Source organism: Girardinichthys multiradiatus, chromosome 5 (assembly GCF_021462225.1).
Source record: "Girardinichthys multiradiatus isolate DD_20200921_A chromosome 5, DD_fGirMul_XY1, whole genome shotgun sequence".
In the NCBI taxonomy this organism is placed as follows: domain Eukaryota; kingdom Metazoa; phylum Chordata; class Actinopteri; order Cyprinodontiformes; family Goodeidae; genus Girardinichthys; species Girardinichthys multiradiatus.
Genome location: NC_061798.1, coordinates 21,574,407 through 21,594,765, shown reverse-complemented (window position 1 = coordinate 21,594,765; position 20,359 = coordinate 21,574,407). Strand labels below are relative to the sequence as shown.

Genomic DNA, 20,359 nt, shown 5'->3' with positions numbered 1-20,359 from the left:
GTCTAAAGGGATAAACAGAAGAAAGACGTGCTGGAGAAAACACACTCAAAAAGGCTGATAGCTAAACACATCCACAAACCATTCACTTTCAATTATGGAGACTAGTTCAATCCGCTTCATGCTGTTATACAAACTCTACTGCCCTTTAGGAAACATTTTTAAAATGTCATGGAAAATGTTGGAGAGGCGCTTGGCACAAGGTTTGGCCGATGAGCTCTGCTGGGAACCAGCCTTATTAAAAACTTATGGTGGTACAAGGACATGGCTTGCTGCTGAAGCTACAAGGCAGTCTGAAAGTTAACCAGAGAACAAAGAGGCAGAAAGTCCACATGTCACAGAAACACCTGTTACACCTTTTATAGTTCACCTAATGCTTTGTTGCATCGCTTCTCACCTCTAATTTCAACTCATACCAGATATTTACATACACAGTTTAAGAGTAACTGTCTAAAGATGAAATCATTAAACTTTCTTTTAGCATCAGATCAGTTAGCATTCCGAAGTGCTTGTTGGGATTATGATTATTGATTAATTAATATTTATCAATAATTATAATTAAAAATCATAATTTGGGAAAATTAATTTCTTAACCAAAAATCCTCATTTATGAATCTTCTAGTGTTGTAATTGTGGCTCAACGCCTTTGATAATTACAACCGTTAAATACTCAGTAATAATTGATAACTATTACCAGAGATTTCACTGTTTAATCGACTGTTTCTGCTGAAACGTGTGGAACTTTTTAACCTTATTTTGACTGACACATCACTCTTGAACAAAATAAACACAAACGACTTCCCTTTATCTACATGAATCTTTATTGAATCAACCGCCTGATCCACCTCGCTATTCTGATTCAATAATCTTCACCTAATCAAACGTGCAAAGTTCTACACAAAAGGGTAAAATATCTAACTAAACAAAATAAAACAAAACAAAACAGCAGTGGGTGTGTATGGAATCAACCAGCAGTTATGGCAAATGTGATAATATGACAAGGGAATATGGTGTTGAACGAAGCTTTGGGAGCGCAGCCCGCCAGAAAGTGTAGCTCAGTGAGATGCACAGTCATAAACCTTCCCCCCAGCAAGGTTGTAAACCCAGAGGACAAAGAATGATACAACTTTTGGCGGCAAGCCAGTAAGCAGTAAAGTTGAAGACAAAGAAAATGGCAGGTGTTCGCACAGTAAAAGCACAATCTTGCGAGACTCGGCGGCCTCAGAAAACAACAGTAATCACGTTTCAAAAGAACAATGGCATGCACATACAATTCAGAACACATTAGACTCTAAGTGGCGATTCTACATCGCACTAAATCTCCTCTATCCTGCCCATGCTATTCCTAATAAAGAAATAAAAATAAAAGGTGGATTTTACTTGTTGAAGTCTTCCTTCTGGGGCAGCGAGTAAGAGAAAAAGAAAAACAAGTGGGGATGAAGAGTTTCACGCATCCGCGGATGTTCCAAGAAAGTGGTCAATCTCCGTCTTTTGGCCTCCTTGGCGAAAAGGAAAAAATATGATCTGACCGTCAGCAGTCGACTAGTACCACGCAAGGAGGGAAAGTTGCGTCTCCTTGAAACTCCGTGGTTTTTGGTTACGTGTTAAACTTACGTCTTCGATCGGCAAAGTGAAATTTCTGGCCTTCTCATTCCAGAAACCTCTTTCATGAATTTTTCGTTGGCCAACGAAGGAGAATAAATGAAGAATCCACGTGGGACCTCTTCTTCTCCAGAGAGAGATGCTTCAGTTGCGTGGTAACCGTGTCAAGGTCTCCAGCTGAAGGCAGCTTCTTTCAAACGTTCGCCTTCCTATATTGCCTCCTGTGACGTCAGACCTGGGACGGCCCCGTCATATCAGACGCAGTGGCCGCTGGGTTTTGTAGGACGGACTATCCTGCAGTACAAAATGGCCGATGACGTTGGAAAGGCATAGTGGCGTCCAGCAACGTGCAAATGGTCCAATATTCAACAAACAAGTGGTCCAACATGCTTAAGGAGAAGGCACCTACTTCTTCTTTCTTGAAGACGCTTCACCTTTCATCCAAAAGGCTTCTTCAGGTCTGAAAATGGTTGGAAGGTACAGCCTCTTTTGTCTGATGTCAGTCTGTTTAATTTGCTTCATTTGTATTTAGTAAAACTTCAAGATAAAAAAGGCTTTTGCTGCATGCTTTTCCAGGACAAAAAGTAGAAATCTCTGTGCTTTAATGAAGTTTGTTTAGATGTTTTAGAGTTAAAACTTTCTCTGCCCCCCCCCCCCTCCTCTCTGGCTCTTCATAAAACAGAGAAATGCTCCCTGTTCAGTTTTATTATAAAATCAAAGCTGAAGTCAATTTTTCTCTGTTTAAGAATCCCTGCAGACATTTCCTCCATCCTTCTGTTTCTTGTTTTTAATAGGGCTCATTTTGCCATAAGTACTTATTTCGCTCTGTTTTGCTCGCCAGCATGGCTTTATTGGGATTTATCAGCTCTTTGTATATATTTATCTGTCAGTTCTGCTTAACTCCTTCTTCATCTGGCACTCAGAGAAAATCTCTGGCACATTCTGGTTGTTTTTGAGATATTAGCCAATAGTCACTGGTGATTTATTTTGAACTTGTTAGATATTTTTTTAGTTACATGACTTTGGCATTTTTTGCTACCAAGCTTGTGTCTTGACTTGGAGCTGCCTTTAAATGCGATTCCCTTGTGTATTCCTCTGTAATGGAGATAGATACAGACATGGAGCCAGGCAACAACATGCCTATTGACTTGCAGTAGTATTCACTGAATTTTTTTAAATAAAAATCTAAAACTTATGATGTGCATTTGTATTCAGCTCAGCAGATTTAAAGACATTTTTACCCATTCTTTTTTACAAAATAGCTCAATGTTAGCACAGTTAGATGGATAGTGTCTGTGAATTTGCCACAGATTCTCAACTACATTTAAGGCTGGACTTTGACTGGGCCATTCTAACACATGCATATGCTTTGATCTGACCCATTCCTTTGGAACTCTGGCTGTATGCTGTAAAATCACTGGAAGGTAAACCTTTGCGCCAGTCTAAAATCTTTCCAGCCTTTACAACACAGGTTTCAAACTCCAGTCCTCGAGGGTTTGGTGTGCTGCAACATTTAGATGCGTCTCTGCTTCAACACACCTGAATCAAATAATTAGGTAATTAGCAGAACTCTGGAGAACTTGACTGCTTACTAAGGAGGAAATTTAGCCATTTGATTCAGATATGTTAGACCAGGGACACATGTAAAAGTTGCAGGACCCTGGCCCTCGAGACCTGGAATTTGACACCGCTGTGCTAGAAGGTTTTCTTTTAGGACTTACCTGTATCTAGCTCCAGGTAGGGCTGTGCAATACCAGGAAATTTCATGTTGATACTTTTGTTGAAAGTTAGGATAACGATACAGATTACAAACTAATTAACCTAGATTTTCCTGACCCTTTTCTCTCTTTACCATATTCTCCCCAATCTCCATGAGCTTTTACATCTTAGCCACTAAAGATATTCATCAGGTGTGGGCACTAAGGGTCGTTGGAGTAAATCAAACTGGCTACAATTGTTGTCGATACACAAGGCATGAATGTGTGACACTTAATGTATTGTAATATCCTTTTGCTTCAAACAGTCTTTTGTGATTGCAACATTACACACACTGTTATTGTGATGACTATTGTTATTCTCTATGTTATAAAGCTTTAGCTCCACACGGAGCAGCTTTCCTTGTTTCAGCTAAACAATTGTGTACCCACACCATGATATTGACATTCCCTATGTGCCTCTTTGGAGATGATGTTAGTTTTCTGCCACATATAGTATTTAGCATATGGACCAAAAAGTTCATTTTTGGTCTGATCTTACCACAGCACCTTCTTCCACATGTCTGCTGTGTCCTTTAGATGACAATGTAGCAAACTACAAACAGGACTTCTTTTAACAATGATTTTCTACTTGCCACTCTCTCATAAAGCCCAGATTTGTGAAGGGAAGTACTAATAGATGTCCTTTCAGTAGATTCTTCCACCTGACCTTTGGATCTCTGCTGTCCACCTAGTCAGTTTAGGTGGACAGCAAACTCCCATGGTAGGGTTGGAGTTGTGCCATACTGCTTATATTTTCAGATAATGGATTGAACAGTGCTCCAAGAGATGTTCAAAGCTTGGGATAATGTTTGATAAGTGAACCCTTCTTTAAACCTCTCAACAGCTTTCTCCCTGACCTGTCTGCTGTGTTCCTTGGCCTTCGTGATGTTGTTTGGTCACTAATGTTCTCTAGCAAACTTCGCAGGCCTTTCCGAAGAAGCTGGATTTTTACTGATGTTAAGTGAACAGGTGTACTCAGTTTATTAATTTGTTCACTACTGAATGCAGTTGGTTGCTCTGGATTTTATTTAGGTTTGTTAGAGCAAAGAGGGCTGCATGCAAATGCACACAATGCCTTTCAGGTTTTTATTTGTAATATATGTTGAACACCATGTATCATTTTCCTTCCACTTAACAATTATACAACATTTTGTCACATAAAATCCAAATACAATGCAATGAAGTTTGTGGTTGTCATGTAATAAGCATGAAAATTATTAAAGGCCATTAATACTTTTAGAAGAGACTGTTGTCTGTGTGTGTGTACATCTGCTGTGGGAGAAGAGATGATTCCTACGGGGTTTTCTACAAAAAAAGGTCAGGTGTATTCTGGCGGCGGGGATTGCATGCTGATTTTCTGAGAGAATATAAGTGTACAGTTAAATGAGGAAATGGTTGGACAGTAAAAAAAAAAAAAAAAAAATGGAGCAAGAGGTAAGTTGCGTCTTTAAATATGAGTTTCTCATCTTTTCCTATTCTCGCTTTGTGTTAGAAGTCTTGTCACCTGTTTCCTAGAAGACAAACTAATTAGATGTCAAAGAGTAAAAAAGGGGAAGTAAAAAGAAAAATTTTACATATTTGCTAAGGTGAGCGGAGAAAGGAATGGAAAAGCTCCTGCAGATGGGGGGAAAATTGTCTCTCTCTTTATTTATTCTCCCTCCTGTGAGTCTGACGCAGTGGTAGGGAAATGGCATACATTTCATCATGCCTGGCCTCATACAGAAAAACCCTTAGCGCTGCCTCCCCTCCCTCTGCCCAGAATGCCGCCGTGCGCCTCTCAAGTGCTGATAAATTGCCACCCCCTGTCTCATTTTTCACCATCTCATCATCAAACACACTGACAAGAAGCCCCTGCGCACTCCTCAACGATAACAAGAACAATCGCTGAGCCCTAGGAACAGGAGACGGGATGAGAGAAAGGACAAATGGGTTGGCAGATCAGGAGGATGTGTGGCAGATAAAGAAAGGCAGCAGAAAAAGTGTTTCATTTATTTTTTTTAAAGAAGAAAAATAACTCAGAAGAACAAAAGCTTCATCTTGCTTTCTGGTTTGAAACCTTAAAAAATTTAGTATTTTACTTGATCAGTGTAATATCTGCTGTAGCTTCAGGTGGATATCAGCAAAGTTTTGGATTCTTGCTGCGTCACCGTTTCTTATGCTGCTCAACAGATGTGGATTTTATCAGTATCACAATATCATGATCTACAGCAGCCATGTGACTGTGAGGAGCTCACCGTGGAAGTCCTGTCATGATATTCAGCACACTGGTGTGTTCACTAAACTGCAGTACAGCAGGAGACGGTTTGGGGTGACACATCATGATTTCATCTATTTCTCATTACTCTCATCATTCTTTGACCTTTTGTTTTTCGTTTTTTTTTGTCTTCTTTTGTTGATAAAGGATGCCTTGGAGAGTAAATCATATCTTACCAGCTGAAATTCCTGTGATTTGTTTTGTTTTCAAGTTATGTTGAAAGGTTTTAAGTTTGTAATTAGGTACATACAACATATAACTTGTTTTGCCTTCTTTTGGTATAAATGTAGATTAGTTGGTCCCAGAAGCTGAATGTAAAGATTAATCAGGTAGGTCAAGACCAAAGCTCATAGTTCATGAACCTTTAAAACACTTTTACATTTGTATTTGACTTACAACCATATGATTATCCGTTAGTCCATCCATCCATATATCTTGCATGTCTGCTTCTCCTCGCAGGGTCACGTGTCATGGTCCCAATGTCATGGGACATTAGGATTATGGGTAGAGAGGCAGAGCATATGATTATAGACACGAGATAGGAGGCAGTGCGACACCAGTGCTCTTCCTGTGCAAAACATGTACAGACAACCAAACTTGAAGCATTTTTGGCTGTGTTAAAATCACACAAAAAAAAACATTTAATTAAACAGTTTTCACACACATCTCTTCTTTGATTTCAGGCTGTTACTTTGAAACTTAGGTAAGTTTTAAAGTAACAGTAACGTATCTTACCAACGTCTTTACCACATGCCACACTTACTCTATGCAGAAAATCAGTTGAGCTTCTTATGTATTTTACCCCTAATGCTTTTATAAATTAATCAATTGAGGCTGATCTATTGCAATGAGGATGTCTTAGCTTTGAAAAAAACAAAGAGATATAAAAGAGTATAAGGGTTACCAACGAGGACAAGAGATGTTGACAGGACTTGAGCTTTTGTTTTTCAGACACTGATGTTGGATAAAAAGCATTGGCTTCCAGTCTCCACTCTAATTTATTCCAAACATGTTTTATCAGATTGAGGTCAAGACTCTGTGCAGAGCAGTCAAGTTCTTCCACACCAAACTTACTTATCCTTTTCTTTATGGTCCTTGTTTTGTGCACTGGTGTGCAGTCATGTTGGAACAAGAAGGGACTGACCCCCAAAAGTTGGGAGCATGAAATTGTCCAAACTTTCCTGGTATGTTGCAAAATTAAGAGTTCCTTTTATTGGAACTAAAGGGCCAATTTCAGCTTATGTAATACAGCCCCACATCACAGTAGACTTCACGCTCAGTCAGGCAGGTGCAATTCTCCAGAAAACCATCAAACCCAGACTTTTATAAATGTGGCCTACCACTTTATGACTCAGTTGCTGTCACTCTGAATCACTTCCTCTATTTTTATAATACCATCATATCATATCAGAAAGGGAGCTGTGGACACCACAAGTCTTGTTCATCTGTTCAAACAATTACATACAAGAATAAACACCATGGAAATGTTCAGCCATCCCACTGTTCAGGAAGGAGATGGGTTCTGCATGATCAAATCAAGGATGTGAAACTTGATTAGTTGCTCTGCATATAAAATAAATAGCAGAAACACTATCCTTATTTGCATGTGAAAGTTCTCAGTAAATGCATGCCTCTGCCTTGGAATTAAGCCTCAGTATTTGTTCAAAAACTAATGATGCAGTGTAATGTGTCATGTGTTATTGGTTCCCTTAGGTTATATTTGCTTTATCTTTAGAGCTTGGAAGGACTGGATGATATTTTGCTTTTACTTCCTGCTTTGTCAAAGTTTCAGAGGGATTACTTTGTTTTGCTGTAAGTCGTGCTATTACACAAGGATACACAAAACCTGGAAGTCTTTTGAACATAATCATTACTCTGCACAGGTTCAAGGCCTACAAATAATCACATGCTGATATGCACCATGAAGCTTGCTATTCAGCCTTGACATTAGGGACTTCACTCATCATCCTTCTTATGAACATTTGCTATTTATTCATATTTTAGAATTTTTACAAGAGAGGAAGAGGATTTATTTACTCTTCTCTCTGTTTTTTGGGTGTGATCGTGGGAAAAAGAGCAGTTCTTAATCACACTCACTCCCACCTCTCCTTGCACACATGTCTCACTTTAAAGAACCCACAGCCTCTGGGCTTTTCTTCTGTGGCCCACCTGTAATGCCTTGTCATCTGTAAGCCTTAGTGAGCTGTGAGCAGATCATCAGGAGATGTGGCAGCTCTTGTCGCCTGTGAGTTTCCCAGAGACGCTGCAGCAAGCTAAACGTCTCACTGCCACCGGAGCTGATTTGCATCAGAGTAACACTCTCTTTTCCTGGGTGCAAAGAAGAAGTGTGATTTGTTAATAAAATGAGCTTATAATCATATATAATCATTGTTGACTTGTTTTGGTTTTTTTTGCATGCAAATAGGGGCTGTCTTTATAAATGGATTCCCAACATATTTTGAACACGTGGTACAATGTCTACGCAGTGCTAAATCTTTGCACCTTAAGAAGAGCAGATTGTTTGGTGCACAAATCGCTGTACTTGCTGCTCAAGTTTTCTTCAGCGGCGGGATGTACAGTTTCAGAGGCACACTTCATCTCCTCTCCTTGAGAGTTGAGCTGATTTGAGAGAGCTTTTTAGATTGGTTTGTCAAACTTTTCATGGATACATTGTTAGGACATATTTTATCAAACTGTTATTTACTTCTTGTTTCATTCTAAACTTGCTTTGCTAAAGTTTATATACTTGTAAGTCCATTAGAAGAGTGCTGCAAAAGAAGAGGAATAAATTGGAAGTGTGTTTGGAACAGCTGGACAACAGTTAAGTTGATGATACTGAAAATAAGACTAGAAAAGCGCTGTTGAGCAGTTTAATTCAGGAATAAGAGTCCATGCAAGTCCAGGGTTGTGAGGCGGTTACAAAACAGATGACAGGACACACTCAGAGAGTGTGATGGAAAATTAAGATGAAACCAGAGAGAAAATGCATTGAGGCAGAAAATGAAAAGAAATACAAAACAACTGAGTGATTGTCAGTAAAGGTCTGTTGTGTGAGACAGAACTGAAGTGAGTCAACAGGCTCTGAAAAGTCAGATGAAGCATACAACAGCTGGACACAAACACAGAAAACCAAATAAAGATTCTGCAAAAGCAGCTAAACTGCTAGCTGAGCTATGGCATTTAGGTCTTAGCAATAGTTTAAAGCAGCGGTTTGCTAAACTTTTCAACTTCAAACTCCCACATTTCCGTGGCATCAGTCAGTCAGTAAAGCTTGTGTCCCCAGCTGCTGCTGAGTGACAGGGCCAGATTTAGACCCACAGGGCTAGAGTTAAATTAGGGGCCCTATTGACAAAACTTTTTAGGGCAATATATCTAAAATTGTCATTATGTAGTACACATTTACTTGAAGATCCTAACTCATAGTATCAATTTAACTACAACTGGACGATATCTGGAAAAGTAAAACTGATTAATCCACGTTTTCTAAATATACAATTGGTGAGCATAAAGGGCAGTAAGAGACTCTTCAACTGGCCACTTATATCAATGGCATGCAGAGTTTGAATACATGGTACCAGAAATGTAATATCCTACCGGAAATTGCAAACATTTATATTGCAATGACCATTGCCTCTCAGTATATGGTGCATCTTAGCTGAAGTATAAAGGACAGAAAAAATATAAATGAGACCCTAGGCTTATACACATTGTCTGTATTCAGTCATTGCTCCACATACTGATTAATACTATTGAATCTAACCAGATTTGATGTGTGTGCATTTTTACTTCACAGATGATCTCCAAAGAAACATCAATTTTCCAACAGCTGAATACATTCTTTACATATTTTAAAAGATATGAGACTTCAGAGGGGGTGGTCAAGCCGGCTTTTTAACTCCAAAATGTCCAGGTAATTGCCCTCATCAGTCCTGCCCTAAACATCCCTGGATCCTTTAACTGTCAGTCCCAAAAACCAGCAAAACTCTTTTAGAAAACCAATATACACACTGAGATTCAAATTGTTCCTTTTACACCATTTCCTTGTCTACTGTTCCGTCTTGTGATGCAAGTGTAATATAACTCAGTAATGCTTTGCTTGTCATTATATTCGAAATAGCTCTGACACACATACAGAGAACACTCAGGAGGAGGAAGTAAAATAAAGACCGTTTTATTGATGATGTAATCAGGAACGAAACAGACGAAAAACTCACTGTAGAGAGAGAAGTGAAGAGAATGGATGAGTATGGGTAACGGGAGGAAAATCGAAACTAAGAACAAATAACATGATTCTGAGATCGGTTTACTGAGTAATGGTGTTCAGGTCGCCAGGGGGAATGAGATTCAGGATCCAGGTCTTAAGCAGGGATATCCGTAGAGAGTTCACTTGGTGCTGTTCTGTGTGAGCTCGAAACAAACGAACAAGTTCGATATTCGGTGGCCTACGTTGGAGGGTGGACAGGGTACGCTTGTGGCTTGGCTCAGGAGACAAAGAGAGCAGGAAGCCGCCAGCTTGATGCAAATCCAAACAAAAGCAGATGACAGGATAGGAATCCACAGAACGTACACAGACTTGATCATCCAGAATAACTTCCAGAAACGTAGTCAGAAACTCAGTGACATAGATTCAAAGCTTAGGCTTTTGAAATCTGCAGAGGAGCAAAAAAACAATGTTAAACAAGGTCGAAGAATGAAGCATAAACTTAGAGGGTGGCTCAAGTTAGTACCACTGGTGGCAAAACACTCTCGCATTGAAGTGCTGGCAGCCTCCTGCTTAAGTACTCCTCATAGTAATCAGTGGAACAAGTCGCACCTGTCACCCAGCACACCTGAGAGCTCCAGCACCGTCTGAAACAGAGCGCATGTAGCAACACCAAAACACAAACGCAGCCCAGATCCTGAAATTGCTATTATGTTTTCATCACTGAAACCCATTTCAAAGCACAAGGCTTTTACTGTAGCTGTAAATGCAACAGCCTAGGCCAACACAGCTTCAACTGATGTAGAGTAAGGCAGACACTGTCTTGGAATGTACTAACTGTTTGTGTGCCTGCGTTTGAAGTGGAATCTGGATAAGATGCATTTTTGTGGGTTGAGTACTAGTCCAAAATCTTTAATATTAACAGCACTTTATTGGCTGCTCTTTGGTCCTTTAAACCCGGTAAGCATGCAGTAGGAAGAACCTTTAACTTTATAGGTTATTGACAGACAGTTGTACAGTGCCTTGCGAAAGTATTTGGCCCCCTTGAACTTTTCAACCTTTTGCAACATTTCAGGCTTCAAACATAAAGATATAAAATTCAAATTTTTGGTGGAAAATCAACATGTGGGACACAATCGTGAAGTGGAATGAAATTTATTGGATGTGTCAATCTTTTTTAACAAATAAAAAACTGAAAAGTGGGATGTGCAATATTATTCGACCCCCTTGCGTTAATACTTTGTAGCGCCACCCTTTGCTGCAATTACAGCTGCAAGTCGCTTGGGGTATATCTCTATCAGTTTTGCACATCGAGAGACTGAAATTCTTGCCCATTCTTCCTTGCAAAACAGCTCGAGCTCAGTGAGGTTGGATGGAGAGCGTTCGTGAACAGCAGTCTTCAGCTCTTTCCACAGATTCTCGATTGGATTCAGGTCTGGACTTTGACTTGGCCATTCCAACACCAGGATACGTTTATTTGTGAACCATTCCATTGTAGATTTGGCTTTATGTTTTGGATCATTGTCTTGTTGGAAGATAAATCTCCGTCCCAGTCTCAGGTCTCTTACAGACTCCAACAGGGTTTCTTCCAGAATTGTCCTGTATTTGGCCCCATCCATCTTCCCATCAATTGTGACCATCTTCCCTGTCCCTGCTGACGAAAAGCAGGCCCAAACCATGATGCTGCCACCACCATGTTTGACAGTGGGGATGGTGTGTTCAGGGTGATGAGCTGTATTGCTTTTACGCCAAACATATCGTTTTGCATTGTGGCCAGACAGTTCGATTTTGGTTTCATCTGACCAGAGCACCTTCTTCCACATGTTTGGTGTGTCTCCCAGGTGGCTTGTGGCAAACCTTAAACAAGACTTTTTATGGATATCTTTGAGAAATGGCTTTCCTCTTGCCACTCTTCCATAAAGGCCAGATTTGTGCGACTGATTGTTGTCCTATGGACAGACTCTCCCACCTCAGCTGTAGATCTCTGCAGTTAATCCAGAGTGATCATGGGCCTCTTGGCTGCATCTCTGATCAGTCTTCTCCTTGTTCGAGATGAAAGTTTAGAGGGACGGCCAGGTCTTGGTAGATTTACAGTGGTCTGATACTCCTTCCATTTCAATATGATTGCTTGCACAGTGCTCCTTGGGATGTTAAAAGCTTGGGAAATCTTTTTGTATCCAAATCCGGCTTTGAACCTCTCCACAACAGTATCTCGGACGTGCCTGATGTGTTCCTTGGTCTTCATGATGCTCTTTGTGCTTTGAACAGAACCCTGAGACTATCACAGAGCAGGTGCATTTATACGGAGACTTGATTACACACAAGTGGATTCTATCTATCATCATCAGTCCTTTGGGACAACATTGGATCATTCAGAGATCCTCACTGAACTTCTGGAGTGAGTTTGCTGCACTGAAAGTAAAGGGGTCGAATAATATTGCACACCCCACTTTTCAGTTATTTATTTGTTAAAAAGGTTTGACACATCCAATAAATTTCATTCCACTTCACAATTGTGTCCCACTTGTTGTTGATTCTTCACAAAGAATTATAATTGTATACCTTTATGTTTGAAGCCTGAAATGTGGCAAACTGTTGAAAAGTTCAAGGGGGCCGAATACTTTCGCAAGGCACTGTAGCAGTCCAAATTGATCAGGCTTCCATGACCTCCTTTCCCTCAGGCACCATCTTGGGGCACAGGCTCAGGTTCTGGCAGGGTTGATGCACTTGCATTAGCAAGGCTAATGTTCTTGACATACCTGCTTGTGTTTTGAGTTCTTGAGCTTGTGTTTTTGTTAAATTACCTGGTCTAGTCTTTTGTTTTCTGTCTGTCCCACACCTGTTCTGTGTTTTCCCCTGATTGTCTTGTCACGTTTGTCATTGGTTCCCCAAGCTGTTCAGTTATCTATTTAAGCCCGTTTGTTTCTGTTGTTCCCCGCTGGTTCCTTACGTTATGTTATGTTATGTTATGTGTATGTGCGATCTCGTGTGTTGGCGACCCTGTCTGTGTCCTGCCATGGATAATAAAGACTCATCTTACCTGAAAACCTCGAGCTTCAGGAGTTCTTCCCTGCATTTTGGTCCATCAAAAACTCACTTTATGGCAGAAGGAACCAGCCGACGGGACCAAGGGGGAGGAATGGTGAGGGAATTCAAGAGGGGTGAGATTCTGGTCAAATTGTTTTCCCACCATGCTACCTCTCCCAGCTACCCATGGAGGAGGCAGGAGATAGCTGGCAGCCTCCAAGACTGGCTCGAGGCGAGGAAGGATTTTTTTCCCTGATCCTCGGATTCACCACATCATTGAGGCAAGCGACAAAGGGCCCTGGAATAAATTGTCGCTTCAATGAGGAGGCTTCCTGCCCCCTCCTCCGCTCGCCTCTCCACTGAAGCTGGAGGCGGCTTTTCGGCTCATGGTTTAGCTCTTGATCAGCCATCGCCGCTGCTTCCCACTCCTAATCCTGTTCCTGGTCGAGTTCCGGAGGGGGTCTTGGATGAACCGCCTCCACACTCCGATTCTGTTCCTAGTTCTGTTCCGGAGGGTCCCAAGCCGAGCTGCCCTCACACTTTGCTCCTGTCCGTGAGGGCTCCGAGGACGAACTGCCTCCATTCCTGATTCCCGTTCAGGAGGTGTTTGTGGAGGACCTGTCTCCACTTCCTGTTCCTGTCCCTGGGGGGTGTGAGGATACACCCTCTCCGCCTGCTGTGTCTTGGTGGCTCCGCCGCAGATCTCCACAGCCTCGCCGAAGGTCCCAGCGGTCTCCGCACTGCACCTCTGAGCTCCACCATGGGTTCTCCTGGTCCCGCCGCCGGCTGCCAGATCATTGGCTCCTATGTCACCGGCCTGCTCAGCTCCTACGTCCCCGGCCTGCTCAGCTCCTACGTCGCCGGCCTGCTGATCGCCGGATCTGCCGTGGGCGTCTACCGGGCCAGCCGCCTGAACTCTGGGTCTGCCGGGGACGGCCTCGTGGCCGGCCGCCTGAACTCTGGGCTGCCGGGGACGGCCTCTGGGCCGGCCACCTGAACTCTTGCCCTCCTTCTGAGGCCCCGTTCGCCCACCCTGGTTGGATGTTTGTTTTGTGGGCGTCTGGGATCCGCACTTAAAGGGAGGGGCTATGTCATACCTGCTTTTGTTTTGAGTTCTTGAGCTTGTGTTTTTGTTAAATTACCTGGTCTAGTCTTTTGTTTTCTGTCTCCCTGCACCCCAAGCCTACACCTGTTCTGTGTTTTCGCCTGATTGTCTTGCCACGTTTGTCATTGGTTCCCCCTGCTGTTTAGTTTTATATTTAAGCCCGTTTGTTTCCGTTGTTCCCCGCTGGTTCCTTATGTTATGTGTATGTGCGATCTCGTGTGTTGGCTACCCTGTCTGTGTCCTGCCATGGATAATAAAGACTCATCTTACCTGAAAACATTGAGCTTCAGGAGTTCTTCCCTGCATTTTGGTCCATCAAAAACCCACTTTATGACAGTTCTTGGTCTTGATTCCTCCATAACTTTGAGTAATTGAGAAATATGATGTTCCTGGTCTTTCTCCCCAAAATGTTTTAAAAGTAATCAGTTTAAAGTCAGTTTATGTTCTTGTTCTTTTTTTCTTTTGTCTTCTGGCCTCCACTCATACTTTCTGTGGTCCAACTTTACAATAAGGAATTACTGATGATCCTCCTCCAGGCACATAGTGAAGATGAAAAATTTCAAGCTGAAATTTATTGATTTCACTGAGAGCGACCAAGTTTTTCATTTTGTTTGTGGAAGCATTCTCCATGACTAGGAGCTAGGTTTTTCACACCTGTGACCCTGGAAGGGATTGAAACACCTGAAGTCAATGATTTAGATGGCTACAAGGGGGCAGGAGACCCCACTTTCTGCAATGATGGTATAGAATGCAAAATTGTCAATGTTTCTGTTAAAATTTCCAGAGATAGAGAAATCCCTATCATTTTATTTCTTAAAATATTGTTTTTTCCTTGATTGTTTCCCTGTTTTCACCCAATGTCTTCTTTTATTTATGCTCCATCACCTCCTTATTTTGGTGCCCAAACTGTCAGAGATTTTCTTAACTCAGAATGAAGGTGTATGCATTTATCAGCTCTTAATGAGCAGATGTTCCGGTGCAGAAATCATGAAAATAGACAAGTAGACACAGGCAGGGTGGACGTAGAAGCAACTGAGACTTGTTAAAACAATGGACATTAAAATATTACATAAAAGTGTGTTGTATGTTGTCAGAGTCTGACAGCCATCTCAGTATTAGTCTGTTCCCTTTTCACTTCTTCTTGCTAGAAAAGAGGCATTATTAGATTTATTGCATATAATTCCTCTTGGGTAAGGAGTCTGTAGGCTTTAGCAGGCAAGATGTTGATGTTATCACTGCCAGCAACAGTCTGCTCTCTGCTGCTCACTTTGAGTTTGATAAATGAGGAGGAAATACCTCAAAGTCTCTGTAGGTCTAGTTTTTTTGGAAATATTTATTTATTTCTCTTACTGCTCTTAAGTGATGTTAGAGAGGCATACCACCACATTATAGTCAGGGTCAACTTAATTGTGCAGGTCCAATATAAATCCAGATGTATGCAGTCCATTTTATTTGAATTTAGCCCATAATTCCTGTCCAGTTACATTCAATCTAGTTATAACAGAAATTATTAAAATATGATGCAGCGAATTATAATATGCCAAAAAGTCAAATGAGAATACATGAATGCTGAGGATGTAAATCCCAAAGGTAAAAGGCCTCTATCTAATTCATATTGAATGCAGTATGCACTCATACCCAAGTGATGCTGCTCCTGCAAGTGTGTGTCATAAATATTTGCCCAAAATGTCAACTTCCATAAAATTTGTTGTTGCTGTCATTTTGAATCATGGAGTTGGAACATGCAGCCAGTCACAATATCACAGATGTTGCCCATAATATTCTCTCTCTCTAAAAGTTGGTCACTGGTTTGCATAGAGAGGATGCATCACCTGAGGGCTGCCTTGGCACTGAAGGAACATTCTCTGTCACATTGGCATGTCTTCATCAGTCAGGCAACTGCTTACGTCACACACAGCGGGTCTGACACCTGATACTGAAACTTCCCATGTATTAATTTCAGGCATGTCACAATTTTAAGATTTGTTTTCTTTTATACTTTATTCACTTTACACAAAAATTGAAACCATTTCTGATAGATTTGAAGACTTTCTCTCAGATGTCTAATAGTTGTTATGGAGACTCGATGACCCCAAAATGCCACTCTTTGCTGCAATTCTCCAAAACTGAGCTTTGGAGACCTTTTTTAATTTTGCCTTTCTTACCATTCTCCACACAATGCGTTGGATTTTTTCCCCCGCTGAATAGATTTATTCAAATTGAACCCTAGATCTTTACCAGGCATGCCAACAATTTTACAGGGTGCTGTAAATATATTTTCAGTAGAAACTTCAATTAACCTCTTTTCAATTTTGTAACTGTCAATATAGAGGAAATACAGTTTTATATTTGGTAACTATAAATTATGATGCTGGAGAAACAAAATACAAGAAATTAGGGACAACAGCAGTCATAACCAACACAAAAAACTGTATAATCGTTCACCAAAAACATTTATCCGAAGACAAGAAAGAATGGCCCTTCACATTTATTTGGCATTTTTCAAAATATGTATTTTGCAGGAGGATAATCTCAATCTGAAAATATTTGCTGCAGGATTTTAACAATGAGCTTTGAATATTTTTCTCCTGAGAGTGCATGGTGGCAAGATAAACCTGAGTCCTCATCCACCCTTGTTTATCACAGCTCTAGTTGTTTTAACAGTTTCAAGCATTGCTTATCATAGCCATTTTCTGACCCATAGCTGCAGTAGGTAACTTTTGTTACAATGTATTTTTATATTTTTGTCAAAACTGTCAAAATGTAATGACAATAGAATATGGACAGATAATCTGTGAAAAAAATCAAGCTCTTCTTGCTCCTCCCAGTGGTTCCACTGCCATTTACAGAAATACACCACTCCCGGTCAGAACCAATAAATGAGACCCAGGAGGAATGTCTTAGCAGTTGCGTACACGAGCCTGATTGACACTGCTAAGACATTCCACCTGGCTATGATTGGTTGGTTCTGACCAAGACCGATGTATTTCTGCAAATGGCAGTAGGACTTCTGGGTGGAGTCAGAGGAGCTTGATTTTTTTCCGCATCTGTCCTATATTCTATTGTCAGGACATAGTGACAGTTTTAACAAATATGTAAAAAATACATTTTAACAAAAGTTACGTACTGCAACTTTAAGAGGATCCACACATCCGCCTTACTTAAAGGGAATGTTCTCTTGTCTTTGCCATTTTGAGGAGGGGGTAGGAAAAATGAACCTCTATATCACACGATGGAAATAGGAAGTCATAGATTACTAAGTAAACATTCCACAAGAATTTGATCATCTTAAAAAGTCCAGTGTAAATTAAACAAATGCTTCACTTACATTTATTTCATGGTTATCTTTAGAGGAACCAATGAGTGTGGCACCTGTGACACACACACACACACACACATATATATATATATATATATATATAGATAGATATGAAATCTATATTTTTTTTAAGGTAGGACTTGTTTTGGTACCGTGTAAATGTACTCAAAGGTTTGGTATTTTTCAAAATTTTTAAGTTTGAGATTATGCTACTGCAGAAAAAGATTATTTAATCCTAAAGCTTTTTATATATGTTTACCAGGATGCTAATGAATATACTTTTTATAGACTATAAATCTTCCTTAATTTTTTGTGCACATTTCTTGTCTTCCTAATGACTATAAAACTGTAAGTGCATCTGCATTAAAAAATCACCTCTGCAGCTCTGCTGATAATATTGGAGAAAAGAACCTTGGCCTCTGCTTTCACCTCAAATAAACACACACACTCGAGGATCATAAAGGCCGGCCTTCGCAGGGCACTTCAGAGATCTCTCCCTTCTCACACACACACTGACCCGGTCCACTATGATTCATCTTCTTGGCAGCGTAAAGTGCAAAAGAGATTATTACCAGTGAAGGGCCGGAGATCGACTGCTCTCCCTTCTGCCCTGCAGAGGAAATGGGAAAATATTGCTAATGTTTACATCCCTGTGAGTGTACGTGCGAGGGTTAATGTAATGTGCATTTGACGATGCTTAAAGCCTGACCAGCATGGCAAATCAGCTCGGACGCCTGTTCAGCATCAAAACATTTGCTGACTTCAGGGAGTTTATCTTTATCTTTTTCCAGAACATGTTGACGTCTTGGGGGCGGGGGGGTCATAGGTTTGTCATCTTATGGAATTCTATTTATGCATATCAATAAATCCAGATGCCAACTGTTGTTAAACCCTGATACAGGATTTTTGTCTGATGTGTGTATATCACAAACATCCTATGAGTGGGCTCAAAAGAATGCATTATGTGGGACTGAAATCCCATTTTCTGATGTGTTACAAATTATCATTTTCATTATTTTCAAATGAGTTGTATGTCTTTGACGTCACAAATTTCTCCATGTTAATAAAGATAAATAAAGTCTGTGAGTTTGAGATCTCCTGTTGCATTTTTACATTCATGCTGTAATGGAAGAAGTGGGCAGAGGATATATTCGTCAGTTTGTGGTCCATACCGTGGAAAGAATATAATTAGACTGCCTTTACCAAACCATTATGGACATAAGAGATCCTTTCTCCCTTTTGGTTTATTTTGAGTACAGTAGAAAGGGTTCCTATACATATGGGAAAAGTAGGGAGTTTGATTTATGTATTTTCCAGGTTTAGATGAGTAAATATAATGAAAATGATTAACATATTTTTATTTATATTATTTTCCATCCATCTGTCTGTTTGTCCATTGTGAGTTTTGTATTTTATACTATATATTTTGTCTTTGAAAGATCTCTGGAAATGTGAGTCTGTAAAAGTACAAAATTTTGACATGAAGAATGTGGGAACCTTGATCTTCCTCAGACTTTCCAGTAAATATACACTAGTATAGCAGGTTGGCAAGTATGCTGAAACGGCAAAAGTCAAACTTTTAATCCTTTAGCAAATAAATTTTCACATTTAATTGTGTTTTTCATTACTAAGTTCTAGCTAATTTTGCACCAGTGTTGTACCAGTTCATCATTAACAAAAACTAGTTAAAAATTCAGTTCACACAAGTTAAAATAAATTCATTCATATTCATAGTCCACCGCCTAAACATCCTGAACTAAATGCTCCATCATGAATTAGTTTGTGTTCATTTATCATGTTTTGACTTTAAGAATTATTAAAATATGTATAGATGGCAAGTCCTGACGTCATTCACAAATGAGCATATTAATTATTTAATCGTCTAGCATTGGTAACTTACTGTAACCTAAACTTGTTTTATTCTCCCCTGTTGTCTTTGCTCACATAAACAGCTTTTTAATAGATTAATTCTCCAAGCAGCTGCTCTAATTTACAACTTTTAATGTTTACAATGTCAGAAAACAAAAGTAAAATTTTAACTGAAAAATGGTCCATTTAGACTATGTTTGTAATCGTGGTCAATTTTAACCCTCTTATAACCCTCCTATTACCATCAGTGCAGATGGTACTGCATATATTTTGATATTTCTACAGCATAAAATCACAATAAATCCAGATGGACTTTGGTCATAAGGGACTTAAAACACTACAATGTTCCTCTTTAATAAAATCATGTTTCTGTTTAAGCACATTGGCAAAACAATTTGCTTAAACTTGTGCTTTAACAAAAATCGTCAGGCATAGAAATTAAAGACATCTATGCTGTTTTTAGCTACAGTTACCTGTGCAAATGTCTGAGAGAAAAGTGTAACTCAGCATCTCTCCCACCTGTCTACTTTGACGACAAATGCGTTGTGGATTAATTATATAAATCAATCATACAGTTTGCATCAGTTTAATCTGTTAATTTTGCTGGTTAAGGCGCTAGCTTTTAATTAATATTCTTACATTTAAAGTGAAGTCAGATAAAAAATTTTTTTTTTTATATGAGGGGAGAGGCAAACGATGTATAAGTTAGATCCTCACAAATAGTGCAGAAACTCGGTGTGAGGCCAACAGCTGAACTGTCTCTTCTGCTGACACTAATCAGTCAGCCAGTTCGCCAAAGTTTTCCCCTGAAAACAGTGTAAATCTGTCATTCACCCACAAATAGAGCACCATTAAATGACAGCAAGATGAGCTGCACTCACTTCAGGTTTGTCATGTAAGAAAAAGAAAACTGAGCTCCATGCTGTTTAGCTCAAGGTGCTCAGTGAAATAATAAAATAAGAATAGTTGTGCAAAAAGTTACAAGCAAGGTGACATATCGTCACCTTCCTAAAATAAGGGTCTTAGTCAATTTTTCAAGTTTTTCAGGAAACACAAAAGATTTTACAGTATATAATATTTATTAACAATTTTACCCAAAAAGGTAATAACAGCAGATATGTGTTGACATATCCTTTTTTTATTGTCCTTTTTATTAAGCTACATATCGTTCTCAAATAGATCACATAATGTGGAAAATTAAAATATAAACAGATGATGAAGTAATCTT

At 39.9% G+C, this 20,359-nt stretch overlaps 1 protein-coding gene across 3 annotated transcripts in view; it reads left to right on the top strand.

Moving 5' to 3' along the window:
* Window positions 1-20,359, top strand: part of LOC124868773 (endonuclease V-like) — an 80,183-nt gene that overhangs the window by 42,129 nt on the left and 17,695 nt on the right. Inside the window, exon 9 of one of the 3 annotated variants that reach the window (XM_047366347.1) lies at window positions 9,404-10,804. The exons of 1 other annotated variant lie outside the window; for it this stretch is intronic. The gene's annotated coding sequence lies outside the window, so the exon portion shown is untranslated. Of the gene's footprint in view, window positions 1-1,654; window positions 1,701-9,403; window positions 10,805-20,359 lie in introns of those variants that run through there. One more of the 3 variants, XM_047366348.1, reaches the window with a different exon arrangement.